We start from the raw sequence: 21,863 nt of genomic DNA, 5'->3' as shown, positions 1-21,863 counted from the left end.
TCAAATAAGTAGGTGTCATCATCTGTACCTAAAATACAAATGTACTGGGTTGATAAGTGCCCAACCGTGGTAAGCAGAGATCGACATATGCATGAACAATTTTACTAGATAAATAAATGTGATTCACTACTACACAAAAGATTATTAGAGGTGCCTCCATTTTAGACCAACGACGGATCTATCAAGAAGCACGTCGAAAAGTGATTTCAGAGCTCACCTGTGTCAAACTCGATTTTTACAGGCAGTTGGAAACACTAGCATAAAATCGATTTTAGGAGATAGGCCATTTTATTTACAGAGACGGTCACAACATATGTGTGTCGCCCAATGTGCTCAATGATTTTCAAAGATAGATGCACCATTTTTGGAGACACCTATGCCTCTGTAAATCAATTAACAAAGATGGGCCTCCTAAGAGGCCCTTCTCTAAAAATAGAGGCCATGTTCAGAGGTGGACCTCTTAAGAGGCCCACCTCTGTTAATAGAGGCTAGCCAATTTTGGCCCACTACTATCTTTGTGGTATATAATAAGACCAAACCCCAGTAGCAGGAGGGTCCTTCTCCTTTCCTATCTTACCATGAACCTACATCCGTCGCATACCTCTCGTCCCTTTCTCCCTCCCTCAGCGTCGCCCCCTTCTCTCCCACCCCTTCTCGCTCCATCCATTCCTCCTTCTACTTTCCCACAACAGATGATTGGAGTAGATCGAGTAGCTAGGAAGCAACTCGAGCGGGAGGAGCCGGAGGTGCTCAACCTTTCCTGTTACGGAGGCAGCATCGATGGCTGAGTGCGGAGGCTGTGCATTGCGGGCCAAGCACGAAGTCCCCCGTCGTCTTTCTCTACATGATGCATGTCACCTGGGAGGCAGCAGGAGACAGATCTGGCTGAATTGGCCAAAGTCTTGCAAAGAGGGCATGCGCATCCAAGAGCACGATGAGGAAAGTCTCACGTGATCCTCATCTCCTCCACAAACAGTGCCATAGCCCATGTTCCCTATCTATCTCTCTCACTCTCATCGCAGGCAGTAGCTTCGCTACCGAGAAAGGGGATTCACACGTGCTTGAGAAAGCAGTGTAGAAGCAGATAGCGGGCCATGGACGTGGATCTGGCAGCCTAGAATCTGGATCTGACTGGTGCAGTGTCAGTGGGGGCTATGACGGCGCATCATGGAGCTACAGTGGCAGCTGCTCAAAAAGCTTGGCGGGATCGACGGGCTCGCTAGCAGGCTTTTTTAGTTTTCTGTAGTTTATTTCCAGAAATAGACATTTGTTGTCGACTATATGAACATCTCCTGTTGGCATGACCATGTGAAAATCTCTAGTTGACAGTGACTACGTATGTGAGGCGGACATCCTGCCCACCTCTGAAACCATGTTTCGCACGTCTCAGGATGTCCACCTCTGAAACCATGTTTCGCACGTCTCTCAAAAAAGTTTTGGTAGTAGTGATGATGAGGACAAGGCAGGCCACTACTTTTAAAGACAGCTGCAAAGACCAAGTGCCTCTACATTGTTAGCTCTAGAGGCAGCTAAACTTTCCAACTACTATAGAAATAAAGGCATTTCTAGGAGCAGCTAGAAATTTCACCCATCTCTAGAAATCGATTTCTAGAGACTGTTTGGTGTGCTTCGAAAAATAGGTGCAATACAGTAAAACTTCTAACTTTCCAAATCAAGTTAGATAAAGACAAACTTTATACCAAGGTTATAGATCAATCTCGAAGAGATCAGCGACTTAGTAGTTGACGACCTTTTTATTTAAAATCATTTAAGGACCAAAAATTCTACTTAATTTTATTAGGTTTTGAAATTAATTTTTTTCTTGAACTTTCCAAACGACATAGGATGGAGAAATGACCTAAACCAAAGTTGTGGTATTTGATGAGAATTAAAAGTTTTCGTTCATACTTTTTTTTGTTTTGATAAATTACAATATTCATCAAATTTAATACAAAGGATTGTATTAGTCACTTGGTCATATGTAACATTGAGGTGGAGTAGTCAGGAAGCAACATACATAGCCTAAGACTGTGAGTTCGAACAACGTGGGGGCTGCATGTGCATGTATTTTACGCAAAAACGTGTACTTCTGATTTTCAAAAAATACATGGGGTTGGTTAAAAAAAGTTTGCTATTTATTTTGCCTAATTTGCAAATTCTAACTGAGGGACTTGTTTAAAAAATGGGAGTCGCTAAAATTCAGGTGCCTGAATTTTAACTTCATTTCAGGCGACCGTTATTGCACATGTTTTATGTTAAAATTGCAGCTTTAGTTTATCGTAATTTCTGTAGGCCGTAATCTGCAATTTTTAGGTCCGAGAATAAAAAACTCACTAGACAAAACCACAGACCTGAAAAAATTTGATCTATGTTGGCACAAAGACAATTAACATTGTACAATTGTTTTCTGGAGGTAGACAACGACCAAAAATATATATATAGTATGACAAAAAAAACAATTAACAAAACAATCTAGCTGCTACTAGCCTACTAGTACTACTCAGCACGTTAATGATAGGAGCATCCATGGAAATCCGCCTCTTTTGCCTCATACATGCTCCGTCGCATAGCTTCAGCATTCGCAGCTCGCAGGTGCACGCGTGCTGCAATAGCGTCGTCGCTCCGACCATGCACCAGCTTTTCTAGCACCACGGAACGCACCAGTGATGGCACGAGTGCACGGCGTCGCCTGAATGGACTTAAAAAAATCAGGCGACTGATAGATAGGAATTGTGTTAAAAAATCTATTTTTTCTTGATTTGTAAATTTTGTACAACATTTTCTATCGGCGGCTCCATTCTGGCATACCTCGAGAAATCGATCTTTAGGGGTGCTCGGGTCTCGTCCCGCCTCTAGAATGGATTCCCATAAGCAGTTTGATAGCCGTATCTAGAAATTATTCTAGAGACACACAAGTAGTGGCAAGCACAACAACTGTCTCTAAAAAAGCTTTCCGTATTTGTCATTATTATCATCTTTTGAGCTTTCCGTGCTTGTTCTAGAAATTATTCATCTTTCGGATTGGACTACTTTTTTTCCAACTGGAACTTTTGTCGGATTGAATATTTCTTTAGCTCTACATGGATGGAGCACTTTGTTCCATATATAAAAGACGAGAAAAGTATTCCATCAATAAAAGAAGCGAAAAGTACATCCACATCTTCTGCAGTACGTAGACATTGCCAGTGCCATTCATTAGATCACCGGCTGAAGGAAAAGTATCACGAATCCGAGAACACGCAAAGCATGGAACAACACAACGGTAAGGCCTAGTCTAAGGTGACGCGACTGTCCTGCAGGCCCAAGCCGGCACAATCGCGTAGTGAGCCTTACGCCGTGGAGGCCCAGGCCCACTTTACAGGAAATGAATCCGGTCCGTTTCATGCCATCGCTACCGCAAGCCCCATGCCACCTACATAACGTACACAAAGTAGACGCAACAGTGGATTAAAAAAATTTAACTCACAGTTATTTTTCGGGAATTACACGGTACAATGCAGGCACCAACAACGCACGCACACTCATTCCTATGAACGCAAATCCTACCCCAGCATCTTCAAAGACTGGGCCGGCAAATCCTCGAGATTGACGAAGTCACCACATGCGCCTCGCTGTCGACAGGGAACGTCGCCTACCACTGAAAGCACAACGCCCGTTAAATCCTGAAAAATTCGCTCCCACGGGGGGTCGAACTCAGGACCTGAGGTGCTACTGAGGCTCCTGTAACCACTAGGCTACAGACCCTTTCGCTTAACCCGCATCATTGAAAATGAAATTTCTATTCGTTGGAAACTCGTAACGATCACTACCGGAAGCAGGAGCTTTGCCGTGTGTCCAAGGCACACGGCGAAGCCTAAAAAACACTCGGCAAACAGCACACGGCGTGCATAGTGACGGCAAAAGTTTTTTTGCCGAGTATTTTTTATCGGGCATTTGGCAAAGACTTTGTCGAGTGCTGAAACCGAGGCTTGGCAAAAAAAAGCAATGTGACGGCATGGAGACGGTCACTACGCATTTGCCGAGTGTCTAACGGCCTTGGCACTCGGCAAAGATGTCATGTTTGCCTAGTGTTAGGCCTGGACACTCGGCAAACATGGCTGCTTTGCCGAGTGTCACATCCCGAACACTCGATAAAGACTGGCCCTAGAATGTACAGATTTTGGCTTTTTTGCCGAGTGTCACAGCGCAGACACTCAGCAAAGATGGCCATTTTAGTCCCAAAATGTACAGATTTTGGCAACGTGCTCTATTTGCCGAGTGTATTTTCCATGACACTCGGCAAAGCTACCACATATAACCAATTTATTTGGTTCGGTTACAGCCACGTACCATATTCAAATAAACATCACATCCATCATAGATAGTTCACAATAGGCATCATTGGCAGTTCATATAGATATATTGACCACATCACAAATGCAAGTGAACTTCACAATCACAAATGCAAATAAACTTCATAATCACAAGTACATATTTCATAGTCTCTCTCCAAGCTCATCAGAAATGCAAATAAACATAGTCACTATGACCACGGTGACCACTGTCAGTCATAAGGCTCATTCGATGCCGCAGATTGATTCTGCACAAAGGAAAGAGATAAATCATTCACAGTGATTGAGAACGAAATATACAAGTATTAGAAATAAACTAGCAACTAGAAAAAGTGATTAATTTTGCGGAAACTAAAAGTAGCTAAGTTACAGTGATTGAGAATGAAACAGTGATTACAAGGTTAACTACAAACTAGAAATAAACTAGAAACATACGCACATCACAAAGGAGAAAAGATTGATTCTGCATAAACTAAAAACGGTGATTATAAGGTTATGAAGTGACTTATAGTGCCGAAAATATTATTTGGAGCAGGTTGAGGAGGACAGACTGGCATCGGGGGCGAAGGTTGACCGATTGCAGTGTAAACACCCCTCATATATTCAAACATCTAGGCTCGCTCAGCATCCATCCTTTGCAGAAGCGCATGTTTATAGCGTATGTTTATAGCGTATGTTTATATTCAAACATCTAGACAGGAAGAAGCGCATGTTTATAGCGTATGTTTCAAATGTTTCAGATATTTCAGATGTATGTTGCAAGTGTTACATATCGACGTTGTAAAAGTAGATCAGGATGTTACATATGTTACAATGGCCATACACGAATGTTGCAAGTGTTTGCTCAAAATATTTCATCTGTTTTAGACGTATGTTGCAAGTGTTTTATCTGGATGTTGCATATGTTTCACACAGATGTTGCAAGCGTTTGTTCGAAATGTTTCATCTATTTCAGACTTATATTTCCAAGTGTTTTATCTGAATGTTGCACGCGTTTGTTCCAAATATTTCATCTGTTTTAGATGTATGTTGCAGCAAGTTTTTTGGTGTTGCAAGTGTTTTCATGTTTCAAGCGTTGGATGGGAGGGCCAGAGTCACACGGCGCACATCCTCAGGCAGGGGTGCGAGCGCGATACAGAGACCGCATGCGCAATACAGAGTGGGGCGCAGGCGGCCCTCGCCAGCACGCGGGAAGCGGAGCGAAAGCATGTTGTCCCTGTGTGCGAGTGGGTGGGGCATCCGGACGATGCGGGCACGAGAAATGAAGGAGGGCGCGGCAAACGGAGATGCACGTGACATGGGGTGCAGGCGCGGGCGTCCTTCTTGGTGCTAGCATCTTCCAACTTCCTTTTACTAGCAAGTCGATCATCGATGATATTTACTCTCTCCTTCCCATAATAAGTGCATATCTCACAATCGAGGAGTCAAACTTTGCGAAGTTTGACCAAACATATACAAAAAATTACTAATGTTTATGATGTGTGCGTGCTGTCCCTGTGTGCGAGTGGGTGAGGCATCCGGATGATGCGGGCACGAGAAATGAAGGAGGGCGCGCAAACGGAGATGCACGTGACACGGGGTGCAGGCGCGGGCGTCCTTCTTGGTGCTAGCATCTCCCAATTTCCTTTTACTAGCAAGTCGATCATCGATGATATTTACTCCCTCCTTCCCATAATAAGTGCATATCTCACAATCGAGGAGTCAAACTTTGCGAAGTTTGACCAAACATATACAAAAAATTACTAATGTTTATGATGTGTAATAAGTATCCTTAGATTGGTTATGGAATATACTTTAATAATTAATAAAACTATTTGGAGAGACAAATATTGATATTTTTTATACAGTGAGTTAAATTTTATAAAGTTTGACTCCTCGATATACGTGATGTGCACTTATTTTGGAACGCAGGGAGTATGTCTAATATATAAACCTTTCAACATTTGGTTATCTAATATCAACCTTTTATATCTAAATACACCTAGATACACATGGGTGGTGCATCTCAGTGTGATCACCTGAAAAGATCTTCGAAGCTAGAGGCAACTGCTGACCGTACCGTCAAGAACACAACGATGTCTGAAATGTTCTGTTATATCTATCCACTAGTAGTATTTTATTTTCGCTGCAACTTTTTCCTCGGTCCGATCCTGCTTTCACGATCTTGGGAAAAAAATTAAAGAACCGTGAGGACGACGAGGACCTGAAAAGGGAAGGAAAGGATGTGAACGTGCAACAATTGGCGCGTACGCGTTGAAGAACTAACGTTCTGCTAACTCGGAGTCAACACGCAGTGCAAGTTTTACAAGGCGTCCGACTACATCGCCTCCAATGTCCGACGTCGTCGTCGATCTCTTTTCTCTTGCCCCGTCCAAGACGAATCCACCCGGCCCGCGGCTACGTCCACGACCTGAACCAGCATGCATGCTGTTTCCAGGCGTTTTCTCCGATCGATTGTCCAACTAGCCTTTTAAAACGGCATAGTCCGTGCTCTCGCCCATCGCAGCCGTCGTCTGCACATGCACAGCACAGCCGCGCGTGGAAGAAGGAAGGCTAAGCAGCTAGAAGAACGGCCGCCAGCGCCGGCCGCTGCTCGATGGCACCAACGCGAGTGTGCTTGTTCGCGCTCGTCGGGGCCGTGGCGTTTCTCTTCTTCTTGGATGGTGCAGCAGAGGCGAGAACTGTGGGGACGTCATCGGCGCAGCGCCGGCGACAGGTTCGAAGCCTCCTCCGGCGGCTCAACAAGCCCCCTCTCGCGACCATTGAGGTATGTACTGGCCCATAACACGATCGTTGGGGCTGCTGTCTTCCTTTTGTTCGTGGGAGTGAATTCGATTTTGCGAAGACTGTATGATAGAAATGACTTCTCATGCACTCTACCGTACCTTTGCTAGTCCCAACACACCAAATGTCCAAATCCTCCTCCTGCCTCGTGAATTGCAGCACACATGCATGGTTCGCCATGCATGCATGGAGTAAAGGTTGTGCTTGACGTTGTTTTAAAACTGTCTTTTAGTACCATAAAAAAAACTGTGTTGTAGCGGCATTTAGCGGAGAGCTCGGCTCCACCGCTATTTAATTAGTACAACTGTGTTACCACTATAGTGCCCCTATAAACCGCTTTTTAAAAATACTGGTGCTTTCTGATACAGAATATGTACCGCTGTTTATAAAAGTGGCCCATGGCATGGCTCAGCATATATGCTTGACGAGTAACATCCAGTCCTGCGACAGAGTTTCCTACGAAAAGCCTTAATTTTACAGTAGAAACCTTTTCTATATATCGATGGACTCCCTTGTGGTTTTTATACGAGAGACAGGATACCAGAAAGACATAGCTTATGGATGGTTTTATTAAGTCAACCATCTATAAAAACCATTTTTATCAGACAGTGGACTTAGTAAACAACCGTTTCATATTTTTGAAAACACATAAAATTAATAAACTGCAACGAAAAAAATAGAAAAAATATTTTCACTCGCAGGAGGGACTATTGCAGCACAAGTGCCTTTTAGTGAAGCACCTCTAAAACTGAATTTTCAAGGGTGGCCAGATAAATATCCGTGTTTTCTGCAGTGATTGACATAATAAAGCGGCCCTAAAAGATACAGGTTTCTAGAGGTGGTTTAATTATGTCAACCATCCCTGAAAATCAATTTTTAGAATAGATTCATAAGCTACAGTGTGGCCTAGCATATAGAGAAGCGGTTGACTATGTCATCGGCTCCTGACAAAACAGGAAGCAAATATAAAAGTCATGTGTGCAGTCCTGCCAATATGTAGTTGTCTTTTTTACTTTTAACCAATCATATATTATTAAATATGTGTGGAATTTGTTTTAGTAAACTTATCAAAAAGATTATGTGTAAATTTTCTTCAAACTGACTCTGTTTTCTTAATTGTATATAAGGCAGAACAAAGTTAATTACCTTTGTTATACTTTAATTTTATAATGCCTTTAGAGGAAAATACACAAACAGGCATAAGGACAATTTGATTTATTTCTTCAATTTATGTGGTAATTTTAAGGCTCGAGAATTAACGTGGTGGAGGCTTCTTTAGTTTTGTTGATCAAATACTAAGATAAAAGAAGTTTTCTCTTTGTCTGCCTTGTTGCAAAAACTGATTCTGCAAAATTGTTGAGAAATTAACAGAGCCCAGATGGAGATATCATAGACTGTGTGCACATCTCCAAACAGCCTGCATTCGATCATCCTCTCCTCGAGAACCATACTATCCAGGTTCCTCTCTTTATAGCACCGTTAACCTTTTGGTTTAAGTGTTGTGCATGTTAAGCTAGCCTACCTTATCGTGATATGACTCAAATGGTGCTCTATGGTCACCCTTCAGATGATGCCCTCTTGCCACCCGGAAGGCCCCTATAATAAGTCAAACATTGCACCCAATCCTTTCACCCAAACATGGCATCAAAATGGCAAGTGCCCAGAGAACACCATACCAATCCGAAGGACCAAAGAAGAGGATGTCCTGAGGGAGAGCTCCATTGAGAGATATGGCAAGAAGTGGCCGTGGAGCATCCCAAATCGTTTTTCCATTGATGACCCTGACGCAGTCAACGTATTGAGAGGCCACCAGGTACAAGACTTATCCAAGAATCACTTTCATAGTACTACTAAAAATCCTCCTTAAGGGTTGTTGTTGTTTATTTCTGAAATTTGTCATTTAATTTTATTATTTTCTATCACATTCATAGTAGTTCTAATCTTCCTTCTGGGCTTTTGTTATTATTTCTATTAATTTTATTATTTTCTCTCCCACTGAGCAGCATGCCATAGCATCTGCACCGGAGCATGACAACTACTATGGTACCCAAGCAACCTTCAATTTGTGGGAACCAATTGTTGAGAGGGACGAAGGATTATTCAGCTTGGCCCAGTTCTGGATTAGTAGTGGGTCCTACCCAAACAACGACCTCAATACTATAGAAGCAGGATGACAGGTGAGTCCTGTTACATAAGATATTATATGGTATGTCTAAACGAACTCAGTTGACCAATTCGATGAGCCATGATAAGCAGTACAAAATAAGAGACAAGTGTTGGTATTTATAAGTGTGAATTAGAAAATAGGAAAATTCTGCATGCGCACAGATAAACCATTGTAGCATTTCACCGGGAGTATTCTAGTTATCGTTATTTGTATTTTACCACAAGGAGGAGCAGTGACATTAAAGAGATTGATAACTTATACTTATGACGAATTAAGAAACTAAACACTTATTCTAAGCAGGGTTAAACCAAATGATAGAGATAATAACCAAATGATAAAGATATATATGATAAGGATAACAATCAGAGAGACTCCAATGAATAGCAATAGCTAGTCTAAGTAGAATGCAAGAGATATAAATTCCTAAGTTATTCTTGTTTCAAGTCAAAGCATGTAATGAATGTGTATGTACTTAGCAATAGCAAAAGATTAAATAAATACATATGCATATGGGACATCATCTAAGGAAGAAGCATAGTAATGACTTCATCCATAGTGATAAATGTCCTACTAGTCCTACAGACGGGGGGGGGGGGGGGGGGGCGGGGGGGGGGGGGATTACAGATAATCAACATGGCTGTCACCCATGTGATCTACCACACTTCCCAGAATGGATGGTGCAACCACAGGCAAAATAATGTATAAGCACCATGCTTACACATGGTTTGGCTACTTAACCTATTCGAACACTAGGTCAAGCGCTCTGTGATCATATAAAGAGAAATAAAAGGAATCTAGCTATACCAAGCAAATACACAAAGTAAACTAAGAACATGATATGAATGAAGATCAAAGTCATTTGTAGATGATCAAAGTATTGATAGATGAATAACAAAGGATACAAGAGCTACAGCAAGCTTTCGGTGACTAGATCCGGAATCCAAGTAGTCACTCGACTATTCTAGATCTAACTTAGAGTGGTTATGCTAAGACTCTAGATATCTAGGAGCTCTTCTCTCTGAGTGTGGTTGTTCTGCTCTGAATGGATCATGCCACCTAGAGTGGGGTCAGGGGGTCCTTTTATATGGGGCTCCTGGCTCCTCGTGGGCCCATGAATCCATGGCAACGTAAAATCTCGTCCTTCCAATCAAACCGACCTTGATAAATGGTGGAGGTTGATCCTCAAAGGCGGTGGAGCAACGTAGAGCTGCCAGGTGGGCCAGGGTGTGTCGGCTGACCCCCGTCTAGGCCCCATCCTGCGTGGTTGTATCCCATTTGTCGTGGATGATGGTTTGTGGCCCAGTGGAGTCGGTTTCGTAGCGATTGGACCTGAGTTGCTTGTCATAAAGTGGCCCATTTAGTCTATTTTCTTATTAAATCCTCTTGCAACCATGAAATCACCAAAACTTGTGAAAATACTTTGTTTTAAATATTATATCTATGTTGGTGATTGGTTTTAGGGGTAAAAGTATGTCATAATGATAGTAAAAAGTTGGCGTTATCGACCGTCAACAACAAGCAAGTAGCAACTACAGCGAGAACAGAAATAAGACCCTACTGAAACAATCGAAAATAGGGTTCTATAGGCATTTCACATATTGGTGGTTTTGTTGGCGAAACTTCACATTTTATCTGAATAATCTCAATGGAAAAAAGACAGATCATGCCATCCACAATACTAAGATCATCTTGCCAGTTTTGTTTACTTCACCAAATGAGAACCTCAAATTTCTCTGTCCTCTTTCGTCACCTAACAAAAAACAGTCTTAGATGGCCTAGCTAGCTTACAATTCCTTCATTCACTATTACTAGTACCTGACAATTCTTACAACAAAATAAATTGTATTCTAATTTAGGTATTTAAAAGTTCAAGAGAATAGACAGAGTTGGTAGATGATAACATCGTACCATTATGTAAGCCATAAGTATTCTCTAAAGGTGTAGATAGGTGTGAAATATCTTTCGTTATTGCTAATGTACATATGCTTTCTACAAATTGTAGGTTTACCCTGGTCAGTATAAGGATAGCCACACAAGACTCTTCATCTACTGGACTGTAAGATAAACAATATGGTGCTTTTTATCATCATTTTTTATATTGGTCCCACTTTTGTAAGGTCAGAAATTGCATAATAATTAACTAATATTTTTTTATTAATGTGGAATATTGTAGCGGGATGCATACAACAAAACAGGATGTTACAATCTACTATGCTCAGGGTTTATACAGACAAGCAACCAGATTGCCATCGGTGCTACCAACTCCTATCTGTCCCCTGTCTCCATCTATGGTGGCTCACAATATGACATCACTATTTTAGTTTGGAAGGTAAACACCAAAAGCTTTCACAATCGATGACATCTGCTTTTTGTTCATAATCAACGTACTTTCAGACTTTATATTTCATAATCAAGACACAAAATAATTGAATTTTTCTGTCATTATATTTCCGTGTGTATTTTTCTGAGGGTACACCGTCAAAAAAATATTTTTCTGATGGTATTCGCATTTTTCTGTGTGTTTTCGCACACACATAAGAATGCGAGTTTCCAGTAGTGTTAGGCCACACTATAGAAGTAGCACTTAGACTGTTCGAGTAATGCTCTTTTAAGGGATTTCCTCTACTGCCAATGATTTCTAAGGGAGATAGAGTGATCCAAACATTTAATTAATACATTGGCTAGTTAATATCAATTACCTATTGTGAACTTCTATGGAACGTCTGCCTGCTAAATTAGAACTTAGCAGAGATAAGACTTAGGAGCTATAGTACTGATTGAAAAACTATCAAATATTAACATGTCTGATTAGATATGGCATGACATGGCATTTTTTAATTTATGCATTAGTTTTCATCTAGTACTTATTCTTAGTCCACTATGCACACGTCATGTATCAAATAATGCATGCCAAATTCCTACACTCCCAATGGTAGTTCTTAATCTGCTATGCACACGTCATGTCACAAATAATGCATGACAAATTCCTACACTCCCAATGGTATGTTCCAAAGTTCTCAAGTTTGGGAAAAATGAACAACAATGATGGCACTTCCGCTACCGTGGAAGGGAAGTATATAAACCATTCCTTAGTGAAAATAAGGAACACGTACACAAGCTTTTACTCAGATAGGGAATCTACAACAATATTCCCTAATCATGATTTTGTCTACTGAAATCTCCAATAAATTTTGAATTTCAGGACCCAAAGGAGGGCAATTGGTGGTTGCAAGTGGGAGGCCATGATCTGGGCTACTGGCCAACTTCGATTTTCTCAAAGTTGGTAGGTAGTGCCGCCTCTGTCGAGTGGGGAGGTGAGGTGGCATCGTCACCGGATGCAGGCCAAACATCCACACAGATGGGTAGTGGACACTTTCCTGAGGAAGGGTTCAGCAAGGCCAGCTACGTCAAGAACATTCAATTGGTTGATTCGACCAACAATCTCAAATCTCCTAGTGGTGTGAACTTGTTAGCTAAGTGGCCCAATTGCTACAACGTGCAGAATGGTACTAGTGCTGATTGGGGCACTTACATCTTCTATGGAGGACCTGGGAAGAACCCTAACTGCCAATAGCAAAAATTGTACTTGTTGCAGCCCAAACGTCTCATTGACACAAGAACAATTCCCCATAAGAAATGCATTATGCACTACTCGACGCCGAATAAGTATTATTAGGATCTATATCATTGGGTGTAATAGTATGCATTCCCACTTGTCGCATTGCAAGGGTAAATTGCTACATATTTGTCAACATTGTAGGTATAAACAAGGAATAGAAGTTTGAAGGATATATAACTTAAGAGCATGTGTCTAGCAATATCAAATAAGTAGGTGTCATCATCTGTACCTAAAATACAAATGTACTGGGACTGTTGATAAGTGCCCAACCGTGGTAAACAGAGATCAACGTATGCATGAACATTTTTACTAGATAAATAAATGTGATTCACTACTACACAAAAGATTATTAGAGGTGCCTCCATTTTAGACCAACGACGGATCTATCAAGAAGCGCGTCGAAAAGTGATTTCAGAGCTCGCCTGTGTCAAACTCGATTTTTACAGGCAGTTGGAAACACTAGCATAAAATCGATTTTAGGAGATAGGCCATTTTATTTACAGAGACGGTCACAACATATGTGTGTCGCCCAATGTGCTCAATGATTTTCAAAGACAGATGCACCATTTTTGGAGACACCTATGCCTCTGTAAATCAATTAACAAAGATGGGCCTCCTAAGAGGCCCTTCTCTAAAAATAGAGGCCATGTTAAGAGGCCCACCTCTGTTAATAGAGGCTAGCCAATTTTGGCCCACTACCATCTTTGTGGTATATAATAAGACCAAACCCAAGTAGCAGGAGGGTCCTTCTCCTTTCCTATCTTACCATGAACCTACATCCGTCGCATACCTCTCGTCCCTTTCTCCCTCCCTCAGCATCGCCCCCTTGTCTCCCACCCCTTCTAGCTCCATCGATTCCTCCTACTTTCCCACAATAGATGATTGGAGTAGATCGAGTAGCTAGGAAGCAACTCGAGCGGGAGGAGCCGGAGGTGCTCAACCATTCCTGTTATGGAGGCAGCATAGATGGCTGAGTGCGGAGGCTGTGCATTGTGGGCCGAGCGCGAAGTCCCCCGTCGTCTTTCTCTACATGGTGCATGTCACCTGGGAGGCAGCGGGAGACAGATCTGGCTGAATTGGCCAAAGTCTTGCAAAGAGGGCATGCGCATCCAAGAGCACGATGAGGAAAGTCTCACGTGATCCTCATCTCCTCCACAAACAGTGCCATAGCCCATGTTCCCTATCTATCTCTCTCACTCTCATCACAGGCAGTAGCTTCGCTACCGAGGAAGGGGATTCACACGTGCTTGAGAAAGCAGTGTAGAAGCAGATAGCGGGCCATGGACGTGGATCTGGCAGCCTAGAATCTGGATCTGACTGGTGCGGTGTCAGTGGGGGCTATGACGGCGCATCATGGAGCTACAGTGGCAGCTGCTCAAAAAGCTTGGCGGGATCGACGGGCTCGCTAGCAGGCTTTTTTAGTTTTCTGTAGTTTATTTCCAGAAATAGACATTTGTTGTCGACTATATGAACATCTCCTGTTGGCATGACCATGTGAAAATCTCTAGTTGACAGTGACTACGTATGTGAGGCGGACATCCTGCCCACCTCTGAAACCATGTTTCGCACGTCTCTCAAAAAAGTTTTTGTAGTAGTGATGATGAGGACAAGGCAGGCCACTACTTTTAAAGACAGCTGCAAAGACCAAGTGCCTCTACATTGTTAGCTCTAGAGGCAGCTAAACTTTCCAACTACTATAGAAATAAAGGCATTTCTAGGAGCAGCTAGAAATTTCACCCATCTCTAGAAATCGATTTCTAGAGACAGTTTGGTGTGCTTCGAAAAATAGATGCAATATAGTAAAACTTCTAACTTTCCAAATCAAGTTAGATAAAGACACTTTATACCAAGGTTCACTACTAGAGAACAGACTTTAGAACGATGTCCCAATTTGGCATTAGCCTCGGCATTTTTTGCCCCTGGGACTAGAGAGGCCTTTAGTCCCGGTTGGTGTCTCCAACCGGGACTAAAGGTCCCTGCCCAACGGCTACTATGCTCGGCACAGTGGCAGGGACCTTTAGTCCCGGTTGGAGACACCAACCGGGACTAAAGGTGGACCTTTACTCCCGGTTGGAGCCACCAACCGGGACTAAAAGTCCTCCAAAAGGTGGACCTTTACTCCCGGTTGGAGCCACCAACCGGGACTAAAAGTCCTCCAACCTTTAGTCCCGGTTGGTAATACCAACCCGGACTAAAGGTAGACCCTTTAGTCCCAGTTGGTAACACCAACCAGGACTAAAGGTCCCCCGATGGGTTAGTTCAAAAGGAAAGCATCCCATCCATTGTTAGATGTGTTTGTGTAGGTGGGGTGGTAAGCTACGCGCGAGGCAGTGCATGAGGTCTTGGGTTCAAATCTCACGGGGCGCAGCGGTGGGAGGCATTATTTTTTTTAAAGCTGGGAGGATCTTTAGTCCCGGTTGTGGCAAACCGAGATTAAAGAACAACACCTTTTTGTCCCGGATTGCTAGTCCCGGTTGGAAAACCGGGAGTAGAGCTAGTTCCCAACCGGGACTAGATCGCATTTCTGTAGTAGTGGTTATAGATCAATCTCGAAGAGATCAGCGACTTAGTAGTTGACGACTTTTTCATTTAAAATCATTTAAGGACCAAAAATTCTACTTAATTTTATTAGGTTTTGAAATTAATTTTTTTCTTGAACTTTCCAAACGACATAGGATGGAGAAATGACCTAAACCAAAGTTGTGGTATTTGATGAGAATTAAAAGTTTTCGTTCATACTTTTTTTTTGTTTTGATTCATTATAATATTCATCAACTTTAATACAAAGGATTGTATTAGTCACTTGGTCATATGTAACATTGAGGTGTAGTAGTCAGGAAGCAACATACATAGCCTAAGAATGTGAGTTCGAACAACGTGGGGGCTGCATGTGCATGTATTTTACGCAAAAACGTGTACTTCTGATTTTAAAAAAAATGGGGTTGGTTAAAAAAAGTTTGCTATTTATTTTGCCTAATTTGGAAATTCTAACCGAGGGACTTGTTAAAAAAATCTATTTTTTCTTGATTTGTAAATTTTGTAGAACATTTTCTATCGGCGGCTCCATTCTGGCATACCTCGAGAAATCGATCTTTAGGGGTGCTCGGGTCTCGTCCCGCCTCAAGAATGGATTCCCATAAGCAGTTTGATAGCCGTATCTAGAAATTATTCATTAATTTCTAGAGACACACAAGTAGTGGCAAGCACAACAACTGTCTCTAAAAAAGCTTTCCGTAGTAGTCATTGTTTTCATCTTTTGAGCTTTCCGTGCTTGTTCTAGAAATTATTCATCTTTCGGATTGGACTACTTTTTTTCCAACTGGAACTTTTGTCGGATTGAATATTTCTTTAGCTCTCCATGGATGGAGCACTTTGTTCCATATATAAAAGACGAGAAAAGTATTCCATCAATAAAAGACGAGAAAAGTACATCCACATCATCTGCAGTACGTAGACATTGCCAGTGCCATTCATTAGATCACCGGCTGAAGGAAAAGTATCACCAATCCGAGAACACGCAGAGCATGGAACGACACAACGGTAAGGCCTACTCTAAGGTGACGCGACTGTCCTGCAGGCCGAAGCCGGCACAATCGCGTAGTGAGCCTTACGCCGTGGAGGCCCAGGCCCACTTTACAGGAAATGAATCCGGTCCGTTTCATGCCATCGCTGCCGCAAGCCTCATGCCACTTACATAACGTACACAAAGTAGACGTAACAGTGGATTAAAAAAAATTAACCCACAGTTATTTTTTGCGAATTACACGGTACAATGCAGACACTCAGAACGCATGCACACTCACTCCTATGAATGTAAATCATACCCTAGCATCTTTGAAGACTAGGCCGGCAAATCCTCGAGACTGACGAAGTCACCACAGGCGCCTTGCTGTCAACGGGGAACATCGCCTATCACTGAAAGCACAACGCCGTTAAATCCTGGAAAATTCGCTCCCACGAGGGTCGAACTCAGGACCCGAGTTGCTACTGAGGGTCCTGTAACCACTAGGCTACAGGCCCTTTCGCTTAACCCACAATCATTGAAAATGAAATTTCTAGTCGTTGGAAACCCGTAACGATCACTACCGGAAGCAGGAGCTTTGTCGTGTGTCCAAGACACATGGCGAAGCCCAAAAAACACTCGACAAATAGCACACGGCGTACACAGTGACGGCAAAAGTTTCTTTGCCGAGTGTTTTTTATCGGGCATTCGGCAAAGACTTTACCGAATGCTGAAACCGATGCTCGACAAAAAAAAATATGACGGCGCGGAGATGGTCACGGCACGTTTGCCTAGTGTCTAACGACCTTCGCATTGGGCAAAGAGGCCATGTTTGCCGAGTGTTAGGGCCTGGACACTCGGCAAACATGGCTGCTTTGCCAAGTGTCACATCCCAAACACTCGGCAAAGACTGGCCCTAGAATGTACACATTTTGGCTTCTTTTGCCGAGTGTCACAGCGCAAACACTCAGCAAAGATGGACATTTTAGTCCCAAAATGTATAGATTTTGGCCGAGTGTCCGCTTCGCTGAGTGTATTTTCCATGACACTCGGCAAAGCTGCCACATATGACCAGTTTATTTGGTTCGGTTATAGCCACGAACCACATTCAAATAAACATCACATCCATCACAGATAGTTCACAATAGGCATCACAGGCAGTTCATATAGATATATCGACCACATCACAAATGCAAGTGAACTTCGCAATCACAAATGCAAATAAACTTCAGAATCACAAGTACATATTTCACAGTCTCTCAGCAGGCTCATTAGAAATGCAAATAAACGTAGTCACTATGACCACGGTGACCATTGTGACCACTGTCGATCATAAGGCTCATTTGATGCCGCAGATTGATTCTGCACAAAGGAAAGAGATAAATTATTCACAATGATTGAGAATGAAACATACAAGTACAAGAAATAAACTAGCAACTAGAAAAAGTGATTAATTCTGCGGAAACTAAAAGTAGCTAAGTTACTGTGATTGAGAATGAAACAGTGATTGCAAGGTTAACTACAAACTAGAAATAAACTAGAAACATATGCACATCACAAAGGAGAAAAGATTGATTCTGCATAAACTAGAAACGGTGATTATAAGGTTGTGAAGTGACTTACAGTGCCGGAAATAGTATTTGGAGCAGGTTGAGGAGGACAGACTAGCATCGGTGGCGAAGGTTGACCGATTACAGCGTAAACACCCCTCATATATTCAAACATCTAGGCTTGCTCAACATCCATCCTCTGCCACAGCTCTGCCTCCATCCTCGCCTCTAGCTCCTCCTGGCGCCTCGTTTCTTGTTCCAGCTGAGTCTACAATATTTCATCCCAATGTTACAATGCAATGCAAAAGTATGGAAAAATCAATGAACGATGAATAAAACAGAAATAACCTGGAGTGCGTTCATATAGAATCGTGTAGAGTCCGACCATGGGCGTATCACCGGGCTGGAACTCATGCTCCGTGCTCGAATCTATGAGAGAGTGGTAGTACCGGCCATGTCAATTGTGCCATCGCCAATCTAGAACAGGCCATGCTTCTTGCCTCCTCCCGCCCTCATGACCACTTCTCCATCCAGGTCATGGGCACTCGGATCATACTCTGGGCCATGGACCGCCCTTGCCATCGATGTGTATCCATCGAGGCGGCTGTGGACGGACTCGTTGCTGTACACTGAGGGCGGGTCCTCCGTGTTGTAGGCGACATCGGCCGTCGCCATACCCTTGTGGGACAAAGCATATGCCATGAACTTGGAGCAAGGCTCGCCACCATGTGCCGCCGACTGCAAAAAAAGCAATATGTTTAGAAATTATGTAGAATTGAGCGTTAGAATAAAGAAAAGAATTCGCGTACCCATCTAACCGCATATTCTGAGAGGTTGAGGTTGCCTTGATGGTGTGGTGCACCTGGCATCAGCAAACGTCGCTCCCGAGAAGCGTTGTGATTCTCCTCCTACGCGGGGTCACACCACTTGTCCACCATCCGGGCCCAGAACTGCAGATCGTAGGCGCACCACCACGTAGGCACCTACGTCATCAAGTATATGACATATAAGAAGATGAAATTAAGCGCAATTAATATCAGAAAAAATAAGTATTAATGTTCTATATTTACCTTCAGGTATTGTTCTGGGTTCAGCCTCATGGTTCTTTCCCTCACTTTTAGGGACCCTCACTCTAAGGATTTCTGCGTGGTATTGGATCACGGCCTGGATGCGCGCCTCATAGTGCATGTCCTTGATGAGTTTCTTAGCGGCTTTGTCAGCCACAGCATCCGCCTTGGCCTCATATCCCTCCTCGCATCTAAAGAAATCCTGCATATAGACGCGATGTATCTAGTCATTATTTCAAGAATGTCCAATCATTGCGATGTATTGAGCAATGTAAAGAGAGAAAGACTTACCCAAAGTTCAGACTTGACACGCTGCGCCTTATCGGCGAATACCCTGCCATCCCGATCAGGGGCATCGGGGACTGCGGAATAGTGGGCCCACGTGTATGCTGACTCGATCGTTCCGCCGAACTGCACCAGGCCAAGGAACTTTTCCTTGATCAAAAGACCAAGGATGCCGTTCACATGGCGTGTGTGATCACCCCCACCGACCTTCCTCCAACCCCTGCCCAAGTGATTAAGATAAATTATTAGTTTCTATTGTAATTTTGAACATATCAAATAAAAAATTAGTGATAACATCTAAAGTTACTTACTTGTCTCCATCGGGTCGAATCAGCGAGCGTCTCTCAGGAGGTATTGGTCGCCTCGGGAGGGTCGACGGACCTCGCAACCACACACACGACGAAGTAGAGGAAGAGGTACCCCTTGTCTCCTCCACCCCTGCCTCCTCCCCCCCTGCTTCCTCCTCCTCCACCCCTACGTCCTCCTCCTCCACCCCTACCTCCTCCTCCTGCACCCCTACCACCTCCTCCACCTTTACCTCCTCCTCAGAGGATGAGTGAGCGGAAGGTACCTCAGACGGCGACGAAGGTATAGGCGACAGTGGCCTCATCTTGCCTCCACCCTTCCCTCGACCCCTGGGTCTACCCTGAGGTCTCTTCCTGGACCCCTCAGCTGCATCGGACCCTACAACTGCATTGGACCTTTTACGCGTCGCTGTCGCTTTTGAGTAAAGTGACGTTATGCTCCTCATACCGCCCACCATTGTTCAATCACCTGCAATTAAAAAGAGTAAACCAATTAGCACAGATAACACATTGAAATAGATGCAAAATAAACAAAACATACTTAGAAAATAACATGGTATGACAAATAATAAATCAATTAGCACGGATCATACATGTATTAGAAATAATCATCATGATCGGGATTAGCTAAATCATAAGTCTCATCATCACTATCACGCAAGTCGATATAATCATCCCCGTGCTTCGAAAGAGGAATGTCGTCATCACTGTCATTGGTTAGATGTAATCGCTGAAGTAATTCTAAGTCCTTCTCATTCTGAACCTCGTCTTCGGCGTCCTCGTCAGCACCACTTTCATTGTCTACTTCCATACACTGAGCTTCGGTTAAGTCTATTTCAAAACTCCCTTCAAGCCCATCTTCTTGAAACAACTCTCCGTCATATGTGTTGGGGTCTATGTTGTAATCTTGATTGTTTGGGATACCCTGCCTGCTCACCTTAGAAGTGCTTTGGGAGTAATTAACCCGGGCATATGGGCAACACGACTCATGGTGAAATTGTACAACCTCTGCAGAGTGTAAAACTGATATATCAGCAGTGCTCACGGATAAGAGCGGCCTGGATTCTTACTAAATAGTTGTTTACTTGGATGGTTTGGGTTATGATAAAAATTGCTAATATCACTAAATATTCATATTCGGGAGTCTAAGCATAACTTAGTAACTTATGATTAATAATAAAATATGACCAACTAAAAGTGCTTATCGCAGTTCAGCTGTGTCAAGCCTTTTGAGCCTGCATCCCCTCATGTTATGCTTGCTAAGCGGTAGTAGCTTACGCTTGTTTTATTTCAATACTTTGGCAAAATCCCGGATGGGTACCAGATGGAGGTTCTTCAGTGGAGTTTCCCAAGAGATGTTAGGCTTGTGATCAACCAGTTGACGATTCATGTGGTGTTGGAGGCTTCGCCAGAAGAATAGAGTTATAGGATAAACCGTAACGTAAGACTATGTCTTTTGTAATAAATATTTATGCGCTCTGTAATAAAGGCATTGTTTTTTATATTACCTCTTTATTTATAACTATATGTGTGAATTAAATTCCTGAGCTTACATATAGGACGTACTAGTTTTATTCTTAAAACCAGGTGCTACGGAGCAGCCAGCAGGAGTATTGGGCGAGGCCTGGTCCAACTTCGACGGCCTCAGCTGCATGCTTAGCAATGGCCAACGGGCTCGGTCTAATCAAGGAGAGTAGCCCTCGTCTAGATGGGCTTCAGTCCAATCTAGTAGAGAGCGACGCTGCATGTGCGAGAGGAGCGTGAAAAAATGGGCTCGGATTAGATAACAAACCGGCCCGGTCTAGAAAACAGATGAGAACAGACCAATTTGCTAAAAAAAAAGAACATACCAGATTAAGAAAAAGAACAGACCAATATGACGAAGTAAAAAAAAGGGTAAAAGAAAATTGTTTTTTATATTTTGAACTTCATGCTAATTCAAATATTTGGCAGTGTGACTCCTGAATGCATCAAACGTGACAGAAAATTTAGCAAAATCCAAAAACTACCATTACTCTATTAGTCTTATTCACATATCAAAATAGAAACTTTGGGGTGGTCAAATGTGACCTCATAAGATGCAATGGAAATAAATAAGCAATAAATAATACATCTGAACCCATTGGCTCTTTCTTACTGATGATTTCATATCGATTTCGACTATAATATTTCCATACAACACCTGGCGGAATGGTTTTGGGACGTTTTTACCTTGGTTTAGTGATGTTTCTATGACAGTTTTTCCTATTCGTC

General features: G+C 42.8%; 1 pseudogene; it reads left to right on the top strand.

Annotated features, from left to right (window-relative positions):
• Positions 1–6,926: 6,926 nt before the first annotated feature.
• Positions 6,927–13,083, top strand: LOC136484227 (protein neprosin-like; annotated as a pseudogene).
• Positions 13,084–21,863: the final 8,780 nt, after the last annotated feature.

The sequence above is a fragment of the Miscanthus floridulus genome, chromosome 9, assembly GCF_019320115.1.
Source record: "Miscanthus floridulus cultivar M001 chromosome 9, ASM1932011v1, whole genome shotgun sequence".
NCBI lineage: Eukaryota > Viridiplantae > Streptophyta > Magnoliopsida > Poales > Poaceae > Miscanthus > Miscanthus floridulus.
The sequence above is the reverse complement of the archived record's forward strand: the minus strand, read 5'-3'. Positions and strand labels throughout refer to the sequence as shown.